We start from the raw sequence: 19,856 nt of genomic DNA on the forward strand, positions 1-19,856 counted from the left end.
AAAAAAGAAAACTACAGGCCAATATCACTGACGAACATATATGCAAAAATCCTTAACAAAATTCTAGCGATCAGAATCCAACAACACACCATGACCAAGTGGGCTTTATCCCAGGGATCCGAGGATTCTTCAATATCTGCAAATCAATCAATGTAATACATCACATTAACAAATTGAAAAATAAAAGGCATATGATTATCTCAATAGATGCAGAGAAAACTTTTGACAAAATTCAACATCCATTTATGATAAAAGCTCTCCAGAAAGCAGGAATAGAAGGAACATACCTCAACATAATAAAAGCTATATAAAACAAACCCACAGCAAACATTATCCTCAATGGTCAAAAATTGAAAGCATTTCCCCTAAAGTCAGGAACAAGACAAGGGTGCCCACTTTCACCACTACTATTCAACATAGCTTTTGAAGTTTTGGCCACAGCAATCAGAGCAGTAAAAGAAATAAAAGGAATCCAAACTGGAAAAGAAGAAGTAAAACTCTCACTGTTCGCAGATGACATGATCCTCTACATAGAAAACCCTAAAGACTCCACCAGAAAGTTACTAGAGCTAATCAATGAATATAGTAAAGTTGCAGGATATAAAATCAACATACAGAAATCCCTTGCATTCCTATACATTAATAATCAAAAAATAGAAAGAGAAATTAAGCAAACAATTCTATTCACCATTGCAATGAAAAGAATAAAATACTTAGGAATATATCTACCTAAAGAAACTAAAGATCTATATATAGAAAACTATAAAACCCTAGTGAAATAAATCAAAGAGGACACTAATAGATGGAGAAATATATCGTGTTCATGGATCAGAAGAATCAATATAGTGAAAACGAGTATACTACCCAAAGCAATCTATAGATTCAATACAATCCCTATCAAGCTACCAACGGTATTTTTCACAGAGCTAGAACAAATAATTTCACAATTTGTATGAAAATACAAAAAACCTCGAATAGCCAAAGCAATCTTGAGAAAGAATAATGGAACTGGAGGAATCAACCTGCCTGACTTCAGGCTCTACTACAAAGCCACAGTCATCAAAACAGTATGGTACTGGCACAAAGACAGAAATGTAGATAAATGGAAGAAAATAGAAAGTCCAGAGATAAATCCATGCATGTAAGGACACCTTATCTTTGACAAAGATGGCAAGAATATACAATGGATTAAAGACAATCTCTTTAACAAGTGGTGCTGGGAAAACTGGTCAACCACTTGTAAAAGAATGAAACTAGAACACTTTCTAACACCATACACAAAAATAAACTCAAAATGGATTAAAGATCTAAATGTAAGACCAGAAACTATAAAACTCCTAGAGGAGAACATAGACAAAACACTCTCTGACATACATCACAGCAGAATCCTCTATGACCCACCTCCCAGAATATTGGAAATAAAAGCAAAAATAAAGAAATGGAACCTAATTAAAAGCTTCTGCACAACAAAGGAAACTATAAGCAAGGTGAAAAGACAGCCTTCTGAATGGGAGAAAATAATAGCAAATGAAGCAACTGACAAACAACTAATCTAAAAAATATACAAGCAGCTCATGCAGCTCAATTCCAGAAAAATAAACGACCAAATCAAAAAATGGGACAAAGAGTTAAATAGGCATTTCCCCAAAGAAGACATAAAGATGTCTAACAAAACATGGAAAGATGCTCAACATCACTCATTATCAGAGAAATGAAAATCAAACCCACAATGAGGTACCATTTCACGCCAGTCAGAAGGGCTGCAATCCAAAAGCCTACAAGCAATAAATGCTGGAGAGGGTGTGGAGAAAAGGGAACCCTCCTACACTGTTGGTGGGAATGCAAACCAGTACAGCCACTATGGAGAACAGTGTGGAGATTCCTTAAAAACCTGGAAATAGAATTGCTTTATGACCCAGCAATCCCACTGCTGGGCATACACACCGAGGAAACCAGACACGTGTACCCCAATGTTCATTACAGCACTGTTTATAATAGCCAGGACATGGAAACAACCTAGATGTCCATCAGAAGATGAATGGATAAGAAAGCTGTGGTACATATTCACAATGGAGTATTACTCAGCCATTAAAAAGAATACATTTTAATCAGTTCTAATGAGGTGGATGAAACTGGAGCCTGTTATGCAGAGTCAAGTAAGCCAGAAAGAAAAACACCAATCCAGTATACTAACACATATATATGGAATTTAGAAAGATGGCAATGATAACCCTGTATGCAAGACAGCTAAAGAGACACAGATGTATAGAACAATCTTTTGGACTCTGTGGGAGAGGGAGAGGGTGGGATGATTTGGGAGAATGGCTTTGAAACATGTATAATATCATATATGAAATGAATCATCAGTCCACATTCGATGCATGATACACGATGCTTGGGGCTGGCACACTGGAATGATCCAGAGGGATGGTACGGGGAGAGAGGAGGGATGGGGGTTCAGGATGGGGAACACTTGTATACCTGTGGTGGATACATGTTGACATATGGCGAAACCAATACAATATTGTAAAGAAATTAACCTCTGATTAAAATTAATAAATTTATATTAAAAAATAATAAGAAATAAATAAAATAAAATAGCATCAAAAGAATAAAGTATAAAAAAATCAACTAAAATAGAAAATATACATAAAGAAAATGAACTAAGTCAAACCTGATGACTGAAAAACTCTAATAAAGCTGATAAATAACTGGCAATAAATATGTCTAAGAAAAATTTTTTTTTAATTTTCTAAAATGAGAAGTGAAAAAGAAGACATTGCTGGAGAACAGACATTAGGTTGTAAGAGGATATTGTGAAAGAAATATTGCCCATGAATTTGAAATCCTATAGAAAATATCTGTATTTCCTACAGAAAAAATATCTTCAAAGACTGTACTGTGTGGTCAGTCATGTCTGACTCTTTGCGACCCCATGGACTGAAGTCCCCCTCTCCATGGAATTTTCCAGGCAAGAACACTGGAATGGATTACCATTCCCTTCTCCAATCTACAAAGACCAGATTTACTAACACTAAAATATAAAGAAATAGTATGAAGAATGCCATATCAAAGAATATCCTATATCAATGAATAATTCTCTTCTAAAAATTGCGGTCAGTCCTAAATCTCTTCCTAAAAAGAAATTTCAGTTCTGGATGGCTTTACAGGTAAATGATTCTAGAATTTTAAAGAACAGCACCAATATTGCTAACATTTATCAGAGAATTAAACATCAGGCTCACTTCTAACTCTTTTTGTTAAATCAACACAACCTTGATACCAAACCTGACAAGGATATTCCAACAAAGAAAATTTTCAAACCAATATCTTTCATGAACATGGATGGCATACCCTAAATGAATTTCAGTAAAATGGATCTAGAGATATGAGGGAAAGAAATATAGTACATAAAAATCATGTTGGATTTTCTATGTGTGTGTGTGTTAGTCACTCAGTTGTGTTAGACTCTTTGTGATCCCATGGGCAGTAGCTCACCAGGCTCCTATATCCAGGAAATTCTGCAGAGAAAAACTGGAGTGGCTTGCCATTCCCTTCCTAGCAGATCTTCCTGACCCAGGATCAAACCCAAGTCTCCTGATTTTCAGGCAGATTCTTTACCAATTAAGCTACCAGGAGACCTAGGGTTAACTCTAGGAATCAAATTTTAGTTATCATTCAAAGATCAATAGTGAGTCATCATGGTTATAGAACAAGGAAAAAATAAAGCAATCATCACAATACATGCAAAAAAATTTGATAAAATTTAACACAAATTCCTTAGGATACATTTTTAAGCAAATAAGACTAGAAATACACTTTATCTAATTAAGAGTATCCACCTTAATTATACAGTGGAAGTGACAGATAGATTCAAGAAGCATCTGAATGCAGAGTTCCAAAGAATAGCAAGAAGAGATAAGAAAACCTTCTTCAGCAATCAATGCAAAGAAATAGAGGAAAAGAACAGAATTGGGAAGACTAGAGATCTCTTCAAGAAAATTAGAGATGCCAAGGGAACATTTCATGCAAAGATGGGCTCGATAAAGGACAGAAATGGTCTGAACCTAACAGAAGCAGAAGATATTAAGAAGAGGTGGCAAGAATACATGGAAGAACTGTACAAAAAAGATCTTCACGACCCAGATAATCATGATGACGTGATCACTAATCTAGAGCCAGACATCTTGGAATGTGAAGTCAAGTGGGCCTTAGAAAGCATCACTATGAACAAAGCTACTGGAGGTGATGGAATTCCAGTTGAGCTGTTTCAAATCCTGAAAGATGATGCTGTGAAAGTGCTGCACTCAATATGCCAACACATTTGGAAAACTCAGCAGTGGCCACAGGACTGCAAAAGGTCAGTTTTCATTCCAATCCCAAAGAAAGGCAATGCCAAAGAATGCTCAAACTACCTCACAATCGCACTCATCTCACATGCTAGTAAAGTAATGCTCAAAATTCTTCAAGCTAGGCTTCAGCAATACGTGAACCGTGAACTCCCTGCTGTTTAAGCTGGTTTTAGAAAAGGCAGAGGAACCAGAGATCAAATTGCCAACATCTGCTGGATCATGGAAAAAGCAAGAGAGTTCCAGAAAAACATCTATTTCTGCTTTCTTGACTATGCCAAAGCCTTTGACTGTGTGGATCACAATCAACTGTGGAAAATTCTGAAAGAGATGGGAACACCAGACCACCTGACCTGCCTCTTGAGAAATCTGTATGCAGGTCAGGAAGCAACAGTTAGAACTGGACGTGGAACAACAGACTGGATCCAAATAGGAAAAGGAGTACATCAAGGCTGTATATTGTCACCCTGCTTATTTAACTTAAATGCAGAGTACATCATGAGAAACGCTGGACTGGAAGAAACACAAGCTGGAATCAAGATTGCCGGGAAAAATATCAATAACCTCAGATATGCAGATGACAGCACCGTTATGGCAGAAAGTGAAGAGGAACTAAAAAGCCTCTTGATGAACGTGAAACAGGAGAGCGAAAAAGTTGGCTTAAAGCTCAACATTCAGAGAACGAAGATCATGGCATCTGGTCCCATCACTTCATGGGAAATAGATAGGGAAACAGTAGAAACAGTGTCAGACTTTATTTTTTGGGCTCCAAAATCCCTGCAGATGGTGACTGCAGCCATGAAATTAAAAGACGCTTACTCCTTGGAAGGAAAGCTATGATCAACCTACACAGCATATTCAAAAGCAGAGACCAAAAAAAAAACACACACACACACAAAAAAAAAGCAGAGACATTACTTTGCCAACTAAGGTCCATTTAGTCAAAGCTATTGTTTTCCCTGTGGTCATGTATGGATGTGAGAGTTAGACTGTGAAGAAGGCTGAGCGCTGAAGAATTGATGCTTTTGAACTGTGGTGTTGGAGAAGACTCTTGAGAGTTCCTTGGACTGCAAGGAGATCCAACCAGTCCATTCTGAAGGAGATCAGCCCTGGGATTTCTTTGGAAGGAATGATGCTATAGCTGAAGCTCCAGTACTTTAGCCACCTCATGAGAAGAATTGACTCATTGGAAAAGACTCTGATGCTGGGAGGGATTGGGGGCAGGAGGAGAAGGGGACAACTGAGGATGAGATGGCTGGATGGCATCACGGACTCGATGGATGTGAGTCTGAGTGAACACTGGGAGATGGTGATGGACAGCGAGGCCTGGCGTGCTGCGATTCATGGGGTCGCAAAGAGTTGACACGACTGAGAGACTGAACTGAACTGAACTGAACTGAGATCTAATAGACAAAGTGCCTGAAGAACTATGGATGGAGGTTTGTGACACTGTATAGGAGGTGGTGATGAAAACCATTCCAAGAAAATAAATTCAAAATGGAAAAATGTCAGCCTGAGGAGGCCTTACAAATAGCTGAGATCAAAAGAGAAGCAAAAGGCAAAGGAGAAAAGAAAAGATACACCCATTTGAATGCAAAGTTCCAAAGAATAGCAAGGAGAGGTAAGAAAACCTTGCTATGTGAACAATGCAAACAGATAGAGGAAAACAAAGAATGGGAAAGACTAGAGATCTCTTCAAGAAAATTAGAGATACCAAGGAAATATTTCATGCAAAGATGGGCTCAATAAAGGACATAAATGGTATGGAACTAACAGAAGCAGAAGATATTAAGAAGAGGTGGCAACAACACGACAGAAGAACTGTACAAAAAAGATCTGAATGACCCAGATAACCACGATGGTGTGATCACTCACCTAGAGCCAGACATCCTCGAATATGAAGTCAAGTGGGCCTTAGGAAGCATCACTATGAACAAAGCTAGTGGAGGTGATGGAATTCCAGTTGAGCTATTTCAAGTCCTAAAATGTTATGCTGTGAAAGTGCTGCATTCATTATGCCAGCAAATTGGAAAACTCAGCAGTGGCCATAGGACTGGAAAAGGTCAGTTTTCATCCCAATCACAATGAAGCGCAATGCCAAATAATGCTCAAACTCCCGCATAATTGCATTCATCTCACGCGCTACCAAAATAATGCTCAAAATTCTCCAACCGAGGTTTCAACAGTACGTATACCGAGAACTTCCAAATGTTCAAGCTAGTTTTAGAAAAGGCAGAGGAACCAGAGATCAAATTGCCAACATCCGTTGGATCACAGAAAAGGCAAGAGAATTCCAGAAAAACATCTATTTCTGCTTCATTGATTATGCTAAAGCCTTTGACTGTGTCAGGAAGATCTACAGGAGAAGGGGTAGGCTACCCACTCCAGTTTTCTTGGGCATCCCTTGTGGCACAGCTGGTAAGAATCTACCTGCAATGTGGGAGACCTGGGTTCAATCCCTAGGTTAGGAAGATTCCCTGGAGAAGGGAAAAGCTACTCATTCCAGTATTCTGGCCTGGAGAATTTCGTGGACTAAGTCCATGAGGTCACAAAGAGTCTGACCTGACTGAGCGACTTTCACTTTCACTTTGACTGTGTGGATCACAACAAACTGAAAAATTCTTAAAGAGATGGAATACCAGACCACCTTACCTGCCTACTGAGAAATCTCTATGCAGGTCAAGAAGCAACATTTAGAGCCAGAAATGGAACAATGAACCTGTTCAAAATTGGGAAAGGAGTACATCAAGGCTGTATACTGTCACTCTGCTTGTTTTTGCAGAGTGAAATGCCATCATGTGAAATGCCAGGCTGGATGAAGCACAAGCTGGAATCAAGATTGCCAGGAGAAATATCAATAACATCAGATATGCAGATGACACCACCCTATGGCAGAAAGCCAAGAGGAACTAAAGAGCGTCTTGATGAAGGTGAAAGAGGAGAGTGAAAAGTTGGCTTAAAACTCAACATTCAGAAAACTAAGACCATGGAATCCGGTTCCATCATTTCATGGCAGATAAATGGGGAAACAATGGAAACAGTGACAGACTTTATTTTCTTGGGCTCCAAAATCACTGCAAATGGTGACTACAGCCATGAAATTAAAGATGCTTGCTCCTTGGAAGAAAAGCTATGACAAACCTAGACAGTATATTAAAAAGCAGAGACATCACTTTGTCAATAAAGTTCTGGATACTCAAGGCTATGATTTTTCCAGTAGTCATATATGGATGTGAGAGTTGGACCATAAAGAAGTCTGAATGCAAATAACTGATGCTTTTGCACCACGGTGTTGAGAAGACTTTTGAAAATCTCCTGGTCATCAAGGAGATCAAGCAAGTCAATCCCAAAAGAAATCAACCTTGAATATTCATTGGAAGGACTGATGCTGAAGCTGAAGCTCCAATACTTTGGCCACCTGAGGCAAAGAGCCAACTCATTAGAAAAGACCATGATGCTGGGAAACATTGAAGAAAGGAGGACAAGGGGACTACAAAGGATGAGAAGGTTGGATGGTATCACCGACTCAATGGACAGAGTTCGAGAAAGCTCTGGGAATTGGTGAAAGAGAAGGAAGCCTGGCATGCTGCAATCCATGGGATCGCAAAGAGTTGGACATGAATGATACACTGAATGACTGAACAACAACAACAACAGCAAGCAACTATTGTACACATGAAATGTTTAATGTTTTACCCGAAGAACAAAGATGTCTATTATCACACTTTAAATGCAGTATTATAGTGGAACTCCTCATTAGTGCAAAAGTGCAAGTAAATAAAATTGATAAAAAACACAAGTATCAGAAAAAAATAAAATTGTCATTACTTGCAGGTAACTTAATAGGGTATATAAACAATCAAAAGTAAACTACTGATATGACTTATAACTAAGTTGATCTCAAAACATAGATAAATATGATATATTTAATCTACCAACACCATTTCAAAAGTGAATATTAAATATTAAATTTACAGAAGCATTACGGCTCAAATGTAAGGTCAAGTCATGTAAAAACATACAAGTTCTTTATAACAAAATAATAAATCTAATTAGTAAAATTGAAGAGACCTAAAGAGATGGTGATATGTATTATGTTTGTAGGTTTGAAAGCTCAGTTCCCAAATGCAGCTTAAGTCAAAAAATTCCTACAATCATTTCATAATGAATATTCAGGAAAAGATAATTTCTGGCATACACAGGGCAAGGATAGCTAAGATAATCTCAAAGAAAAGGGGAAAAGATGTTATATTACTCTCTCCTTGATGGCTATGGCTTCTTATACACAATTTGGAAAATGTAGTTGATTGCAAGCATCAGTTCAGTTCAGTTAACTCACTCAGTCGTGTCTGACTCTTTATGACCCCATGAATCGCAGAATGCCAGGCCTCCATGTGCATCACCAACTCCCGGAGTTCACTCAGACTCACGTCCATCGAGTCCTTGATGCCATCCAGCCATCTCATCCTCGGTTGTCCCCTTCTCCTGTCCCCAATCCCTTCCAGCAACAGAGTCTTTTCCAGTGAGTCAACTCTTCGAATGGGGTGGCCAAGGTACTGGAGTTTCAGATTCAGCATCATTCCTTCCAAAGAGTTGCCAGGGCTGATCTCTTTCAGAATGGACTGGTTGGATCTCCTTGCAGTCCAAGGGACTCTCATCAGTCTTCTCCAACACCACAGTTCAAAAGCATCAATTCTTCAGTGCTCAGCCTTCTTCACAGTCCAACTCTCACATCCATACATGACTACAGAAAAAACCATAGCCTTGACTAGATGGACCTTAGTCGGCAAAGTAATGTCTCTGCTTTTGAATATACTATATAGGTTGGTCATAACTTTTCTTCCAAGGAATAAGCATCTTTTAATTTCATGGCTGCAATCACCATCTGCAGTGATTTTGGAGCCCAAAAAAATAAAGTCTGACACTGTTTCCACAGTATCCCCATCTATTTCCCATGAAGTGATGGGGCCAGATGCCATGATCTTTGTTTTCTGAATGTTGAGCTTTAAGCCAACTTTTTCACTCTCCTCTATTACTTTCATCAAGAGGCTTTTTAGTTCCTCTTCACTTTCTGCCATAACGATGCTGTCATCTGCATATCTGAGGTTATTGATATTTTTCCCAGCAATCTTGATTCCAGCTTGTGCTTCTTCCAGTCCAGCGTTTCTCATGATGTACTCTGCATAGAAGTTAAATAAGCAGGGTGACAATATACAGCCTTGACGTACTCCTTTTCCTATTTGGATCCAGTCTGTTGTTCCACGTCCAGTTCTAACTGTTGCTTCCTGACCTGCATACAGATTTCTCAAGAGGCAGGTCAGGTGGTCTGGTATTCCCATCTGTCTCAGAATATTCCACAGTTTATTGTGATCCACATAGTCAAAGGTTTTGGCATAGTCAAGAAAGCAGAAATAGATGTTTTTCTGGAACTCTCTTGCTTTTTCCATGATCCAGCAGATGCTGGTAATTTGATTTCTGGTTCCTTTGCCTTTTCTAAAACCAGCTTGAACATCTGGAAGTTCATGGTTCATGTATTGCTGAAGCCTAGCTTGGAGAATTTTGAGCATTACTTTACTAGCATGTGAGATGAGTGCGATTGTGAGGTAGTTTGAGCATTCTTTGGCATTGCCTTTCTTTGGGATTGGAATGAAAACTGACCTTTTCCAGTCCTGTGGCCACTGCTGAGTTTTCCAAATGTGCTGGCATATTGAGTGCAGCACTTTCACAGGATCATCTTACAGGATTTGAAATAGCTCCACTGGAATTCCATCACCTCCAGTAGCTTTGTTCGTAGTGATGCTTTCTAAAGCCCACTTGACTTCACATTCCATGATGTCTGGCTCTAGATTAGTGATCACACCTCATGATTATGTGGGCCGTGAAGATCTTTTTTGTACAATTCTGTGTATTCTTGCCACCTCTTCTTAATATCTTCTGCTTCTGTTATGTCTAGACCATTTCTGTCCTTTATTGAGCCCATCTTTGCATGAAATGTTCACTTGGTATCTCTAATTTTCTTGAAGAAATCTCTAGTCTTTCCCATTCTGTTCTTTTCCTCTATTTCTTTGCATTGATCATTGAAGAAGGCTTTCTTATCTCTTCTTGCTATTCTTTGGAACTCTGCATTCAGATACTTATATCCTTCCTTTGCTCCCTTGCTTTTCACCTCTCTTCTTTTCACAGCTATTTGTAAGGCCTCCCCAGACAGCCATTTTGCTTTTTTGCTCTTCTTTTCCATGGGGATGGTCTTGATCCCTGTCTCCTCTACAATGTCACGAACCTCATTCCATAGTTCATCAGGCACACTATCTATCAGATCTAGGCCCTTAAATCTATTTCTCACTTCCACTGGATAATCATAAGGGATTTGATTGAGGTCATATCTGAATGGTCTAGCGGTTTTCCCTATTTTCTTCAATTTCAGGCTGAATTTGGTAATAAGGAGTTCATGATCTGAGCCACAGCCAGCTCCTGGTTTTGTTTTTGTTGACTGTATAGAGCTTCTCCATCTTTGGCTGCAAAGATTATAATCAATCTGATTTCGGTGTTGACCATCTGGTGATGTCCATGTGTAGAGTCTTCTCTTGTGTTGTTGGAAAAGGGTGTTTGCTATGACCAGTGCATTTTCTTGGCAAAACTCTATTAGTCTTTGCCCTGCTTCATTCTGCATTCCAAGGCAAAATTTGCCTGTTACTCCAGGTGTTTCTTGACTTCCTACTTTTGCACTCCAGTCCCCTATAATAAAAAGGACATCTTTTGGGGGTGTTAGTTCTAAAAGGTCTTGCAGGTCTTCATAAAACCGTTCAACTTCAGCTTCGTCAGCATTACTGGTTGGGGCATAGACTTGGATAACTGTGATATTGAATGGTTTGCCTTGGAGACTAACAGAGATCATTCTGTCATTTTTAAGATTGCATCCAAGTACTGCATTTCAGACTCTTTTTCTGACCATGATGGCTACTCCATTTCTTTTGAGGGATTCCTGCCCGCAGTAGTAGATATAATGGTCATCTGAGTTAAATTCACCCATTCCAGTCCATCTTAGTTCGCTGATTCCTAGAATGTCGACATTCACTCTTGCCATCTCTTGTTTGACCACTTCCAATTTGCCTTGATTCATGGACCTGACATTCCAGGTTCCTATGCAATATTGCTCTTGACAGCATGGGACCTTCCTACTATCACCACTCACATCCACAGTTGGGTATTGTTTTTGCTTTGGCTCCATCCCTTCATTCTTTCTGGAGTTATTTCTCCACTGATCTCCAGTAGCATATTGGGCACCTACTGACCTGGGGAGTTCCTCTTTCAGTAGCCTATCATTTTGCCTTTTCATACTGTTCATGGGGTTCTCAAGGCAAGAATACTGAAGTGGTTTGCCATTCCCTTCTCCAGTGGACCACATTCTGTCAGACCTCTCTACCATGACCCACTCATCTTGGCTTGCCACACGGGCATGGCTTAGTTTCATTGAGTTAGACAAGACTGTAGTCCTAGTATGATTAGATTGACTAGTTTTCTTTGAGTATGGTTTCAGTGTGTCTGAAGCATAGTGTATTGCAAGCATAGACACATAGAAAAAAGGAACAAGTAGAGAACCACATATGCACTGACAACTGATTTTGAAAAAAAGGTGCACTAGAGCATTGGCAAATTGATTAGCAGTAACTATACCCAAAATCACTGCAGATGGTGATTGCAGCCATGAAATTAAAAGACACTTACTCCTTGAAAGGAAAGTTGTGACCAACCTAGATAGCATATTCAAAAGCAAAGACATTACTTTGCCAAAAAAGGTCCGTCTAGTCAGGGCTATGGTTTTTCCAGTGGTCATGTATGGATGTGAGAATTGGACTGTGAAGAAGGCTGAGCGCTGAAGAATTGATGCTTTTGAACTGTGGTGTTGGAGGAGAGTCTTGAGAGTCCCTTGGACTGCAAGGAGATCCAAGCAGTCCATTCTAAAGGAGATCAGTCCTAGGTATTCTTTGGAAGGACTGATGCTAAAGCTGAAACTCCAACACTTTGGCCACCTAATGTGAAGAGTTGACTCATTGGAAAAGACTCTGATGCTGGGAGGGATTGGGGGCAGGAGGAGAAGGGGACGACAGAGGAAGAGATGGCTGGATGGCATCACCGACTCAATGCACATGAGTTTGAGTGATCTCTGGGAGCTGGTGATGGACAGGGAGGCCTGGCGTGCTGCAATTCATGGGGTCACAAAGAGTCGGACATGACTGAGCGACTGAACTGAACTGACTGATACCTAGGGCTGCTGGATATAAGTGTCTTCCCTAACCTGGACTCGTCTACTTCAAATCGTGTGCTTCCCAGGTGATGTTAGTGGTTAAGAATCTACTTACATATGCAGAATACACAAGAGACATGGTTCAACCCTGGGTCAGGAAGATCCCCTGGATTTGGAAATAGCAACCCATTCTAGAATTTTTTCCTGGAGAATTTCATGGATAGAGGAGCCTGCTGGGCTATTGTCCATGGGGCAAAAAAGTCAGACACATCTGAATGACAACATATTAAACATAAAGAGATGGACACATAAAGAGTCCACAAAGAGTTGGACACGACTGAATGACAATATATTTAAGACAGCATATTAAAAAGCAGAGATATCACTTTGCTGACAAAGGTCCATATAATCAAAGCTATAGTTTTTCCAGTAGTCATGGACTGATGTGAGAGCTGGACCATAAAGAAGGCTAAGTGCCAAAGAATTGATGCCTTTGAACTGTGGTGCTAGGGAAGACTCTTCAGAGTCCTTTGGACAGCAAGGAGAGCACACCAGTCCATCCTAAAGGAAATCAACTCTGGATATACATTGGAAAGACTGATCCTGAAGCTGAAGTTCTAATACTTTGGCCATCTGATGAGAAAAGCCAACTCTTTGGAAAAGACCCTGATGCTGGGAAAGAGTGAAGGCAAAAGTAGGATGGGGTGGCAGAAGATGAAATTGTTCGATAGTATCCCTGACTAGAAAAACATGAATCTGAGCAAACTTTAGGAGACAGTGAAGGACAGGGAAGCCTGCAGTCCATGGGGTCACAAAGAGTTGTGCATGACTTTAGTGACTGAAAAACAACAACTTCCAATCATATCCATTCCCTTCTCCAGGGTATCTTCGAGACCTAGGGATCAAATCTGGGTCCCTGCATTTCAGGCAGATTCTTCACCATCTCAGCCACCAGGGAAGTCCTCAAATCATATACAAAAATCAATTACAAGTAGATTGTAAATATAAACATGTAAGGAAAATGACTTAAGCCATTACAGCAAGGGATGCCAAGCTATGACCTATAGGGCAAACCCAGCTCACAACATCTGTTTGTATGGCCTGTGAGCTAACAATGCATTTTATCTTTCTCTTTTTTTAAATGGGAAACAAAAACCACATTTTCTGATATGGGAAAATTACATAAAATTCAAGTTTTAGTAAACTTGAATTTTAGTTTTTATAAACACTTCTTGGAACATACTTCTACCCATTAGTTAAAGTATAGTTTATGGCTAATTTTGTGCTACAACAGTAATAGTGAGCAGGTTACAGAAAGATCATTTAGCCTGTGAAGCCAAAAATATTTACTACCTGAATCTCTAAGGAAAGTCTTCATCTACCTTGGAAGTAGAGGATACTGTATGAAAATATCTATTAGCTTTGTGCTAAGGAAACTACTAAACAGGAAATAGGAAGCACTAACCAAAAAGAAAAAAAGAAAGAAAAGATAGACCAATCACTCCATGTTAAATTTAAAAGTTCTGTTAATCAAAGTTTTCAGGTTTTGTTTTTGTTTTTTTGCAATTCTGAATTCTTTAATATACACAACAGAATCAACAAGTTGTTTTTCTTTGGAAAAACGTCACCTGTTTGAGCATTTCTCTCCTGCCGTTAAACGATGGATAAAGCTTGCTAAAGGAGTAAAGAAGCATTAAATAGATGCCTACTTCTGAAAGCAATCAACTTTATTGAAATTTAAGGCTTAGTTCTGCAAACTGCAGACCTCTGCTAAACCTCTTCAGAAAGGACCCTAGCACACTTCACGCAATATCCTAAGAATTGGTAAATTAGCAAACTGCACAAGAGATTGCAAATTTGCCATCAGTCCCTTGAAGTGCTGTTAAAGCTGGAGAGCCCAGATACCTGGGAGGGTCAGTCAATTCCCAATGTCAGCTCGAGCTTGCAGGACAAGCAGGGGCTATGTAAATTTCTATAGAATACTGGCTTCTGTGATTTGAGCTTACTGTTTTACATCCCTTACACTAGAGTCGGTTGGGTGCCTCTGAACGGCACATAAACCAATCCCTCCTCAAGGGTACACTTCACAGAGAACAAAATTACCATAAAGCAAGTGTAAGGATTGGCTTTCTTTCATTATTTTTTCAAACCCAATACACTTGTGATCCAGGTTAAAATAACAAAGACAAAAATAACTACAGAAGATTGTTGGATTCCCGGTAATAATCATTGCCCCTTTTTCCTTAGTTTGAATACTTGGGTTCAAACTACAAATCCAAATTCTTAATGGAATTTCCCTGATGGTCCAGTGGCAAAGACTCCATGCTCCCAATGCAGAGGGCCAAGGTTCAATCCCTGGTGAGGGAACTAGAGCCCACATGCCACAACTCAGACCTAGCATAGCTAAATAAATAAAATAAACAATGATAACATGAACCAGAAGAAAATTAACATTTCACAAAATAATCTTAATGAACAGATAAACGGCACAGTTTGAGAAGGTATTTGCAACATATGGTATTGAAAAATGCTTAATAATCAGAACATATACATAGAACAGAGCTTTCCTGGTGACTCAGACAGTAAAGAATCCGCCTGCAATGCAGGGGTCCCAGGTTTGATTCCTGGATTGGGAATATTCCCTGGACAAGGGATTGGCTACCCACTACAGTATTCTTGCCTGGGAAATCCCATGGACAGAGGAGCCTGGTAGGCTTCAGTCTATGGGGTCACAAAGAGTTGGACACTACTGAGCATCTAACACACACACACACACACACACACACACACACACACACAAAGAATCTTATCCCACACACACCCCCAAAAAAGAAAACTAACAATAGAAAGGGATACAGATGGGCAAACTTAAATGAATGATATTCAAACAGCCAGTAAACATATGAAAAGGTGTTCAATCACATAAGACATCAGGAAAAAATCAAATTATGATAACAATGAAATAATATAGCAACCACACTAAACGACTTAAGTCAGTAAGGCTGACAGCAATTATTATCAAGAATATACACAAATAAAAATTAGATCTTTTACACATTCCTGTTGTGAAGATAAATTTATACAATCACTTTGAAAAACTTTTTTATTATTATCCAGTACATGTTGAAAGTGAAAGTGTTTGTCACTCAGTTATGTCCGACTCTTTGTGCCCCCATGGACTCCATGGCATTCTCCAGGCAAGAATATTAGAGTGGGTAGCCATGCCCTTCTCCAGGGGATCTTCCAAACCCATGGATAGAACCCAGTTCTCCTATATTGCAGGCAGATTCTTTACCATCTGAGCCACCAGGAAAGCTCACATTATCCAGTAACCCCACTCCTAATGGCAACATAGGTCAAAAAATGCATTACCAAGAGTACATTACAGGTCACCTTCTTTTCTGCTCCCAACCATCACTCCTTATATCTCAAAGCCTAATCCCTAACAAGATGAGTTTTGTCAGTGTTTGGATTTTGTGCTGATGAAATGATACAGAATATACCCTGTGTCCAGTTTCTTTCATTCAATATTACACCCATTTGACTTATCCAGGTTAACATATTTTTTTGCTAAGTCACTTCAGTCGTGTCTGACTCTGTGCAACCCCATAGATGGCAGCCCACTAGGCTCCCCCCATCCCTGGGATTCTCCAGGCAAGAACACTGGAGTGGGTTGCCATTTCCTTCTCCAATGCATGAAAGTGAAAGGTGAAAGTGAAGTCACTCAGTCATGTCCGACTTAGTGACCCCATGGACTGCAGCCTACCAGGCCCCTCCATCCATGGGATTTTCCAGGCAAGAGTACTGGAGTGGGGTGCCATTGCCTTCTCCTCAGGTTAACATATGAAACAGTAATTTATTTTCACTACTACTTCGTATTCCATCGAGGGATTACCCTACAACCTAACTATCACATATCTAGCTGGTGAGCATTTAGGTTGTTCCCATATTGGTAATATTATATTTAACTCTGCCGTGTACAGTATTTTGAACTTGTGATCTGGATATATATTTAAGATCATTATTTATTTCCTTCAATTTCTCTTGGTTTAGTTAGCTTAATTCAAAAGATTACTTAGCTCAATTTTATTTTTTCTTCAGCTGGAATCATGAATTATCAGTTTAAGTCTATTCCATTTTTGTAATATAAGCATTTAACGTTATCAATTCCTTCTAAGCACCATATCCCACATATTTTCTTAGGTTGTATTTTTATTTTCATTCGATTCAAAATATTTTCTAACTTCTCTTTGAACTTCTCCCTGCCTTCAGCCTCCTTCTTACCTCCAATCTTTCTCATGGGAACCAAATAGAAGTCCTTAAAAGAGGATTTACTAAAAGGTAGATATTTCATTGTGTCTGTGTCTCCCATGGCTGCTATGCTATTATGCTAGCCCACAACTGAATAGAGCAATTATTTAAGATGTTGCCAAATTATTTTTGACCTCTGTATGTTAGACACATCTTTCCTTTTATCTCTTACAGGTGAAAAAGTCTATATGTCTTGTCTCTGGAAGAAAGGAAACCCTTATTAAGTTTCAGGCTATCTGCCCAGCAACCTAAGCTCTCCAATGGGTTCAAGTTATTATTTTTTAATTTATCCAGCTTTCTCTCTTAGGGTAGATAAAATTATATTCCTAGTTTTTTTTTTCTTTTTATATCTTAGAAATGGGATCTCAGGATAAGAACTGAAATTAAGCAAAACAACTCTCAAAGTCCTGAAGAAGGGTATTTAAAACATGAATCAGAAACATGTAGTAATAGAAAGAACTGCTAATATTTGATGTAAAATATATAAATGTTGAAGTAGTATTTGTTGGCTTTAAATAGCAGAAAATACTAATAAAGATTAATTTGTAAATAGGAGATTCAAGATATTGAGTTCTAGAACAGGTTATGAAATAGGAACAAAGACGAATTAAGATTATGAGAAAATTTAGGAGATTTGTAGGGTAGAAATAGAAATATCAATATTAATCTAGAAATAAACCCAGAAGGACAAAAAGGAATATAGAGGAAAGATTTTTTTTAATTACCATAAACTAGAATTACAGAAGATACAAAATTTTGAATTGAAAGTGCATTTGCAACATAACAAAGGAAAACACAGAGAGATACATATACACATACACACACTGTGATAAAATTTAAAGATGTTAAACAAAGAGAAAGAACTACTAATTTTTTCAGAAAGTAAAAAGGAATCAGCTCCATGAAAGTAAGAATCATATACAGATCAGATTTCTCAATGGCAATGAGAAATGTTAAACAATGCAGTGCTTTTTATCGCAGAATACGAGTTCACAAAAGTCTTCCACCTTATATATGATGATGTGGTAGGAAGAAAAATGACCTCCCTTGAAATGTTCATTCCTGAATTCCTAAAATTTATGAGTATGTTACGTTACAGTTCAAATTAAACTTCACAGGTATTTTCATGGTTAAGAATATTCAGATGAGAAAACTACATGGATTATCCAGATTCAGTTCAGTTCAGTTCAGTTGCTCAGTCGTGTCCGACTCTTTGCGACCCCATGAATCGCACTAGGCCAGGCCTCTCTGTCCATCACCAACTCCCGGAGTTCACTCAGACTCACGTGCATTGAGTCAGTGATGCCATCCAGCCATCTCATCCTCTGTCGTCCCCTTCTCCTCCTGCCCCCAATCCCTCCCAGCATCAGAGTCTTTTCCAATGAGTCAACTCTTCGCATGAGGTAGCCAAAGTACTGGAGTTTCAGCTTCAGCATCATTCCCTCCAAAGAAATCCCAGGGCTGATCTCCTTCAGAATGGACTGGTTGGATCTCCTTGCAGTCCAAGGGACTCTCAAGAGTCTTCTCCAACACCACAGTTCAAAAGCATCAATTCTTCAGCGCTCAGCTTTGGCTAGATCTAATCACGTGCATCCTTAAGAGTGGAGGTAGGCAGAAAGATGGGTCATAGGGATGCAGCGTGAAGAGGATCCTCTGTACTGCTGGCTTGAAGATGAAAGAAAGGAGTCATAAAACAAGGAATGGTGGCCACTAGAAACTGGAATAACCCTCAGCTTGCTACCAGAAAGAAAACAGGGACCTCAGATCTACAAACACAAGGAACTGAATCCTACCAATAACCATAGGAAGTGAATTCTATCAGAAACAGGTTTCCTCCTTCTGAAAGCCTCCAGAAAGGAGTGTATCTTGCCACCATCTTGATTTTAGTTCAATGAGATCTAAATGTATTGCATTTTTTATCTTAGAAACTGTAAGATAATAAACTTGGGGTCCTTGAAAGCTGTTATATTTAATTTTGTCATCACAGCAATAGAAAACTAATACAATTTTTTCACTGATGATCAGTATAAAGTTTGAGATTAATTCTTTGTATATAAAATGTTAATCATTTTAAGATCTATTTCTATACTGTTATTATTAACCTTTATTGATCTTATATGCTGCAAATAATGTCTCCAAGTTTATTTTTTCATTCATTAACTTTATAGATGATGCCTTTAATCTTCTATACAAGGTTTGTTTTGTTTTGGATTATTTCAACCTCTATCATGACTTTAAAAAAATTATTAGATTATGGTTAGTTTACAATGTCGTGTTAGTTTCAGGTGTACAACAAAGTGATTCCATTATACATATATATATATATACTCATTTTCTTCAGATTCCTTTCCCATATAGATTGTTAAAGTGTATTGACTAGAGTTTCCTCATAACTTTTAATGCATTCTCAATCTTAAAACTTGTCTAAGGAAGAGTCTAATTAAATATACACGTGTGTGTACGTATGGAGAAGGCAATGGCACCCCACTCCAGTACTCTTGCCTGGAAAATCCGATGGATGGAGAAGCCTGGTAGGCTACAGTCCCTGGGGTTGCGAAGAGTGGGACACGACTGAGTGACTTCACTTTCACTTTTCACTTTCATGCATTGGAGAAGGAAATGGCAACCCACTCCACTGTTCTTGCCTGGAGAATCCCAGGGACGAGGGAACCTGGTGGGCTGCCGCCTATGGGGTCACACAGAGTCGAACACGACTGAAGTGACTTAGCAGTTTGTATGTATATTAACAATTTCATGCGCTAATTTTCAAATGTTTAAATTTTTAAAATATTTTCATGCAGTATGTATATTTATTTGGGAGTGCTCTCAGGATTAACATCTTTACCAGGAAGGAAAGAAAACAGGATTGGACAAAGGGAAAAGCTGGACTGCAACACGGTCACACTAAGAGGACAGTCAACCCCAAAGGGAGCTCTGAGGGCGAGACTGCC

Source organism: Capra hircus, chromosome 16 (genome assembly GCF_001704415.2).
Source record: "Capra hircus breed San Clemente chromosome 16, ASM170441v1, whole genome shotgun sequence".
Taxonomy (NCBI): Eukaryota; Metazoa; Chordata; class Mammalia; order Artiodactyla; family Bovidae; genus Capra; species Capra hircus.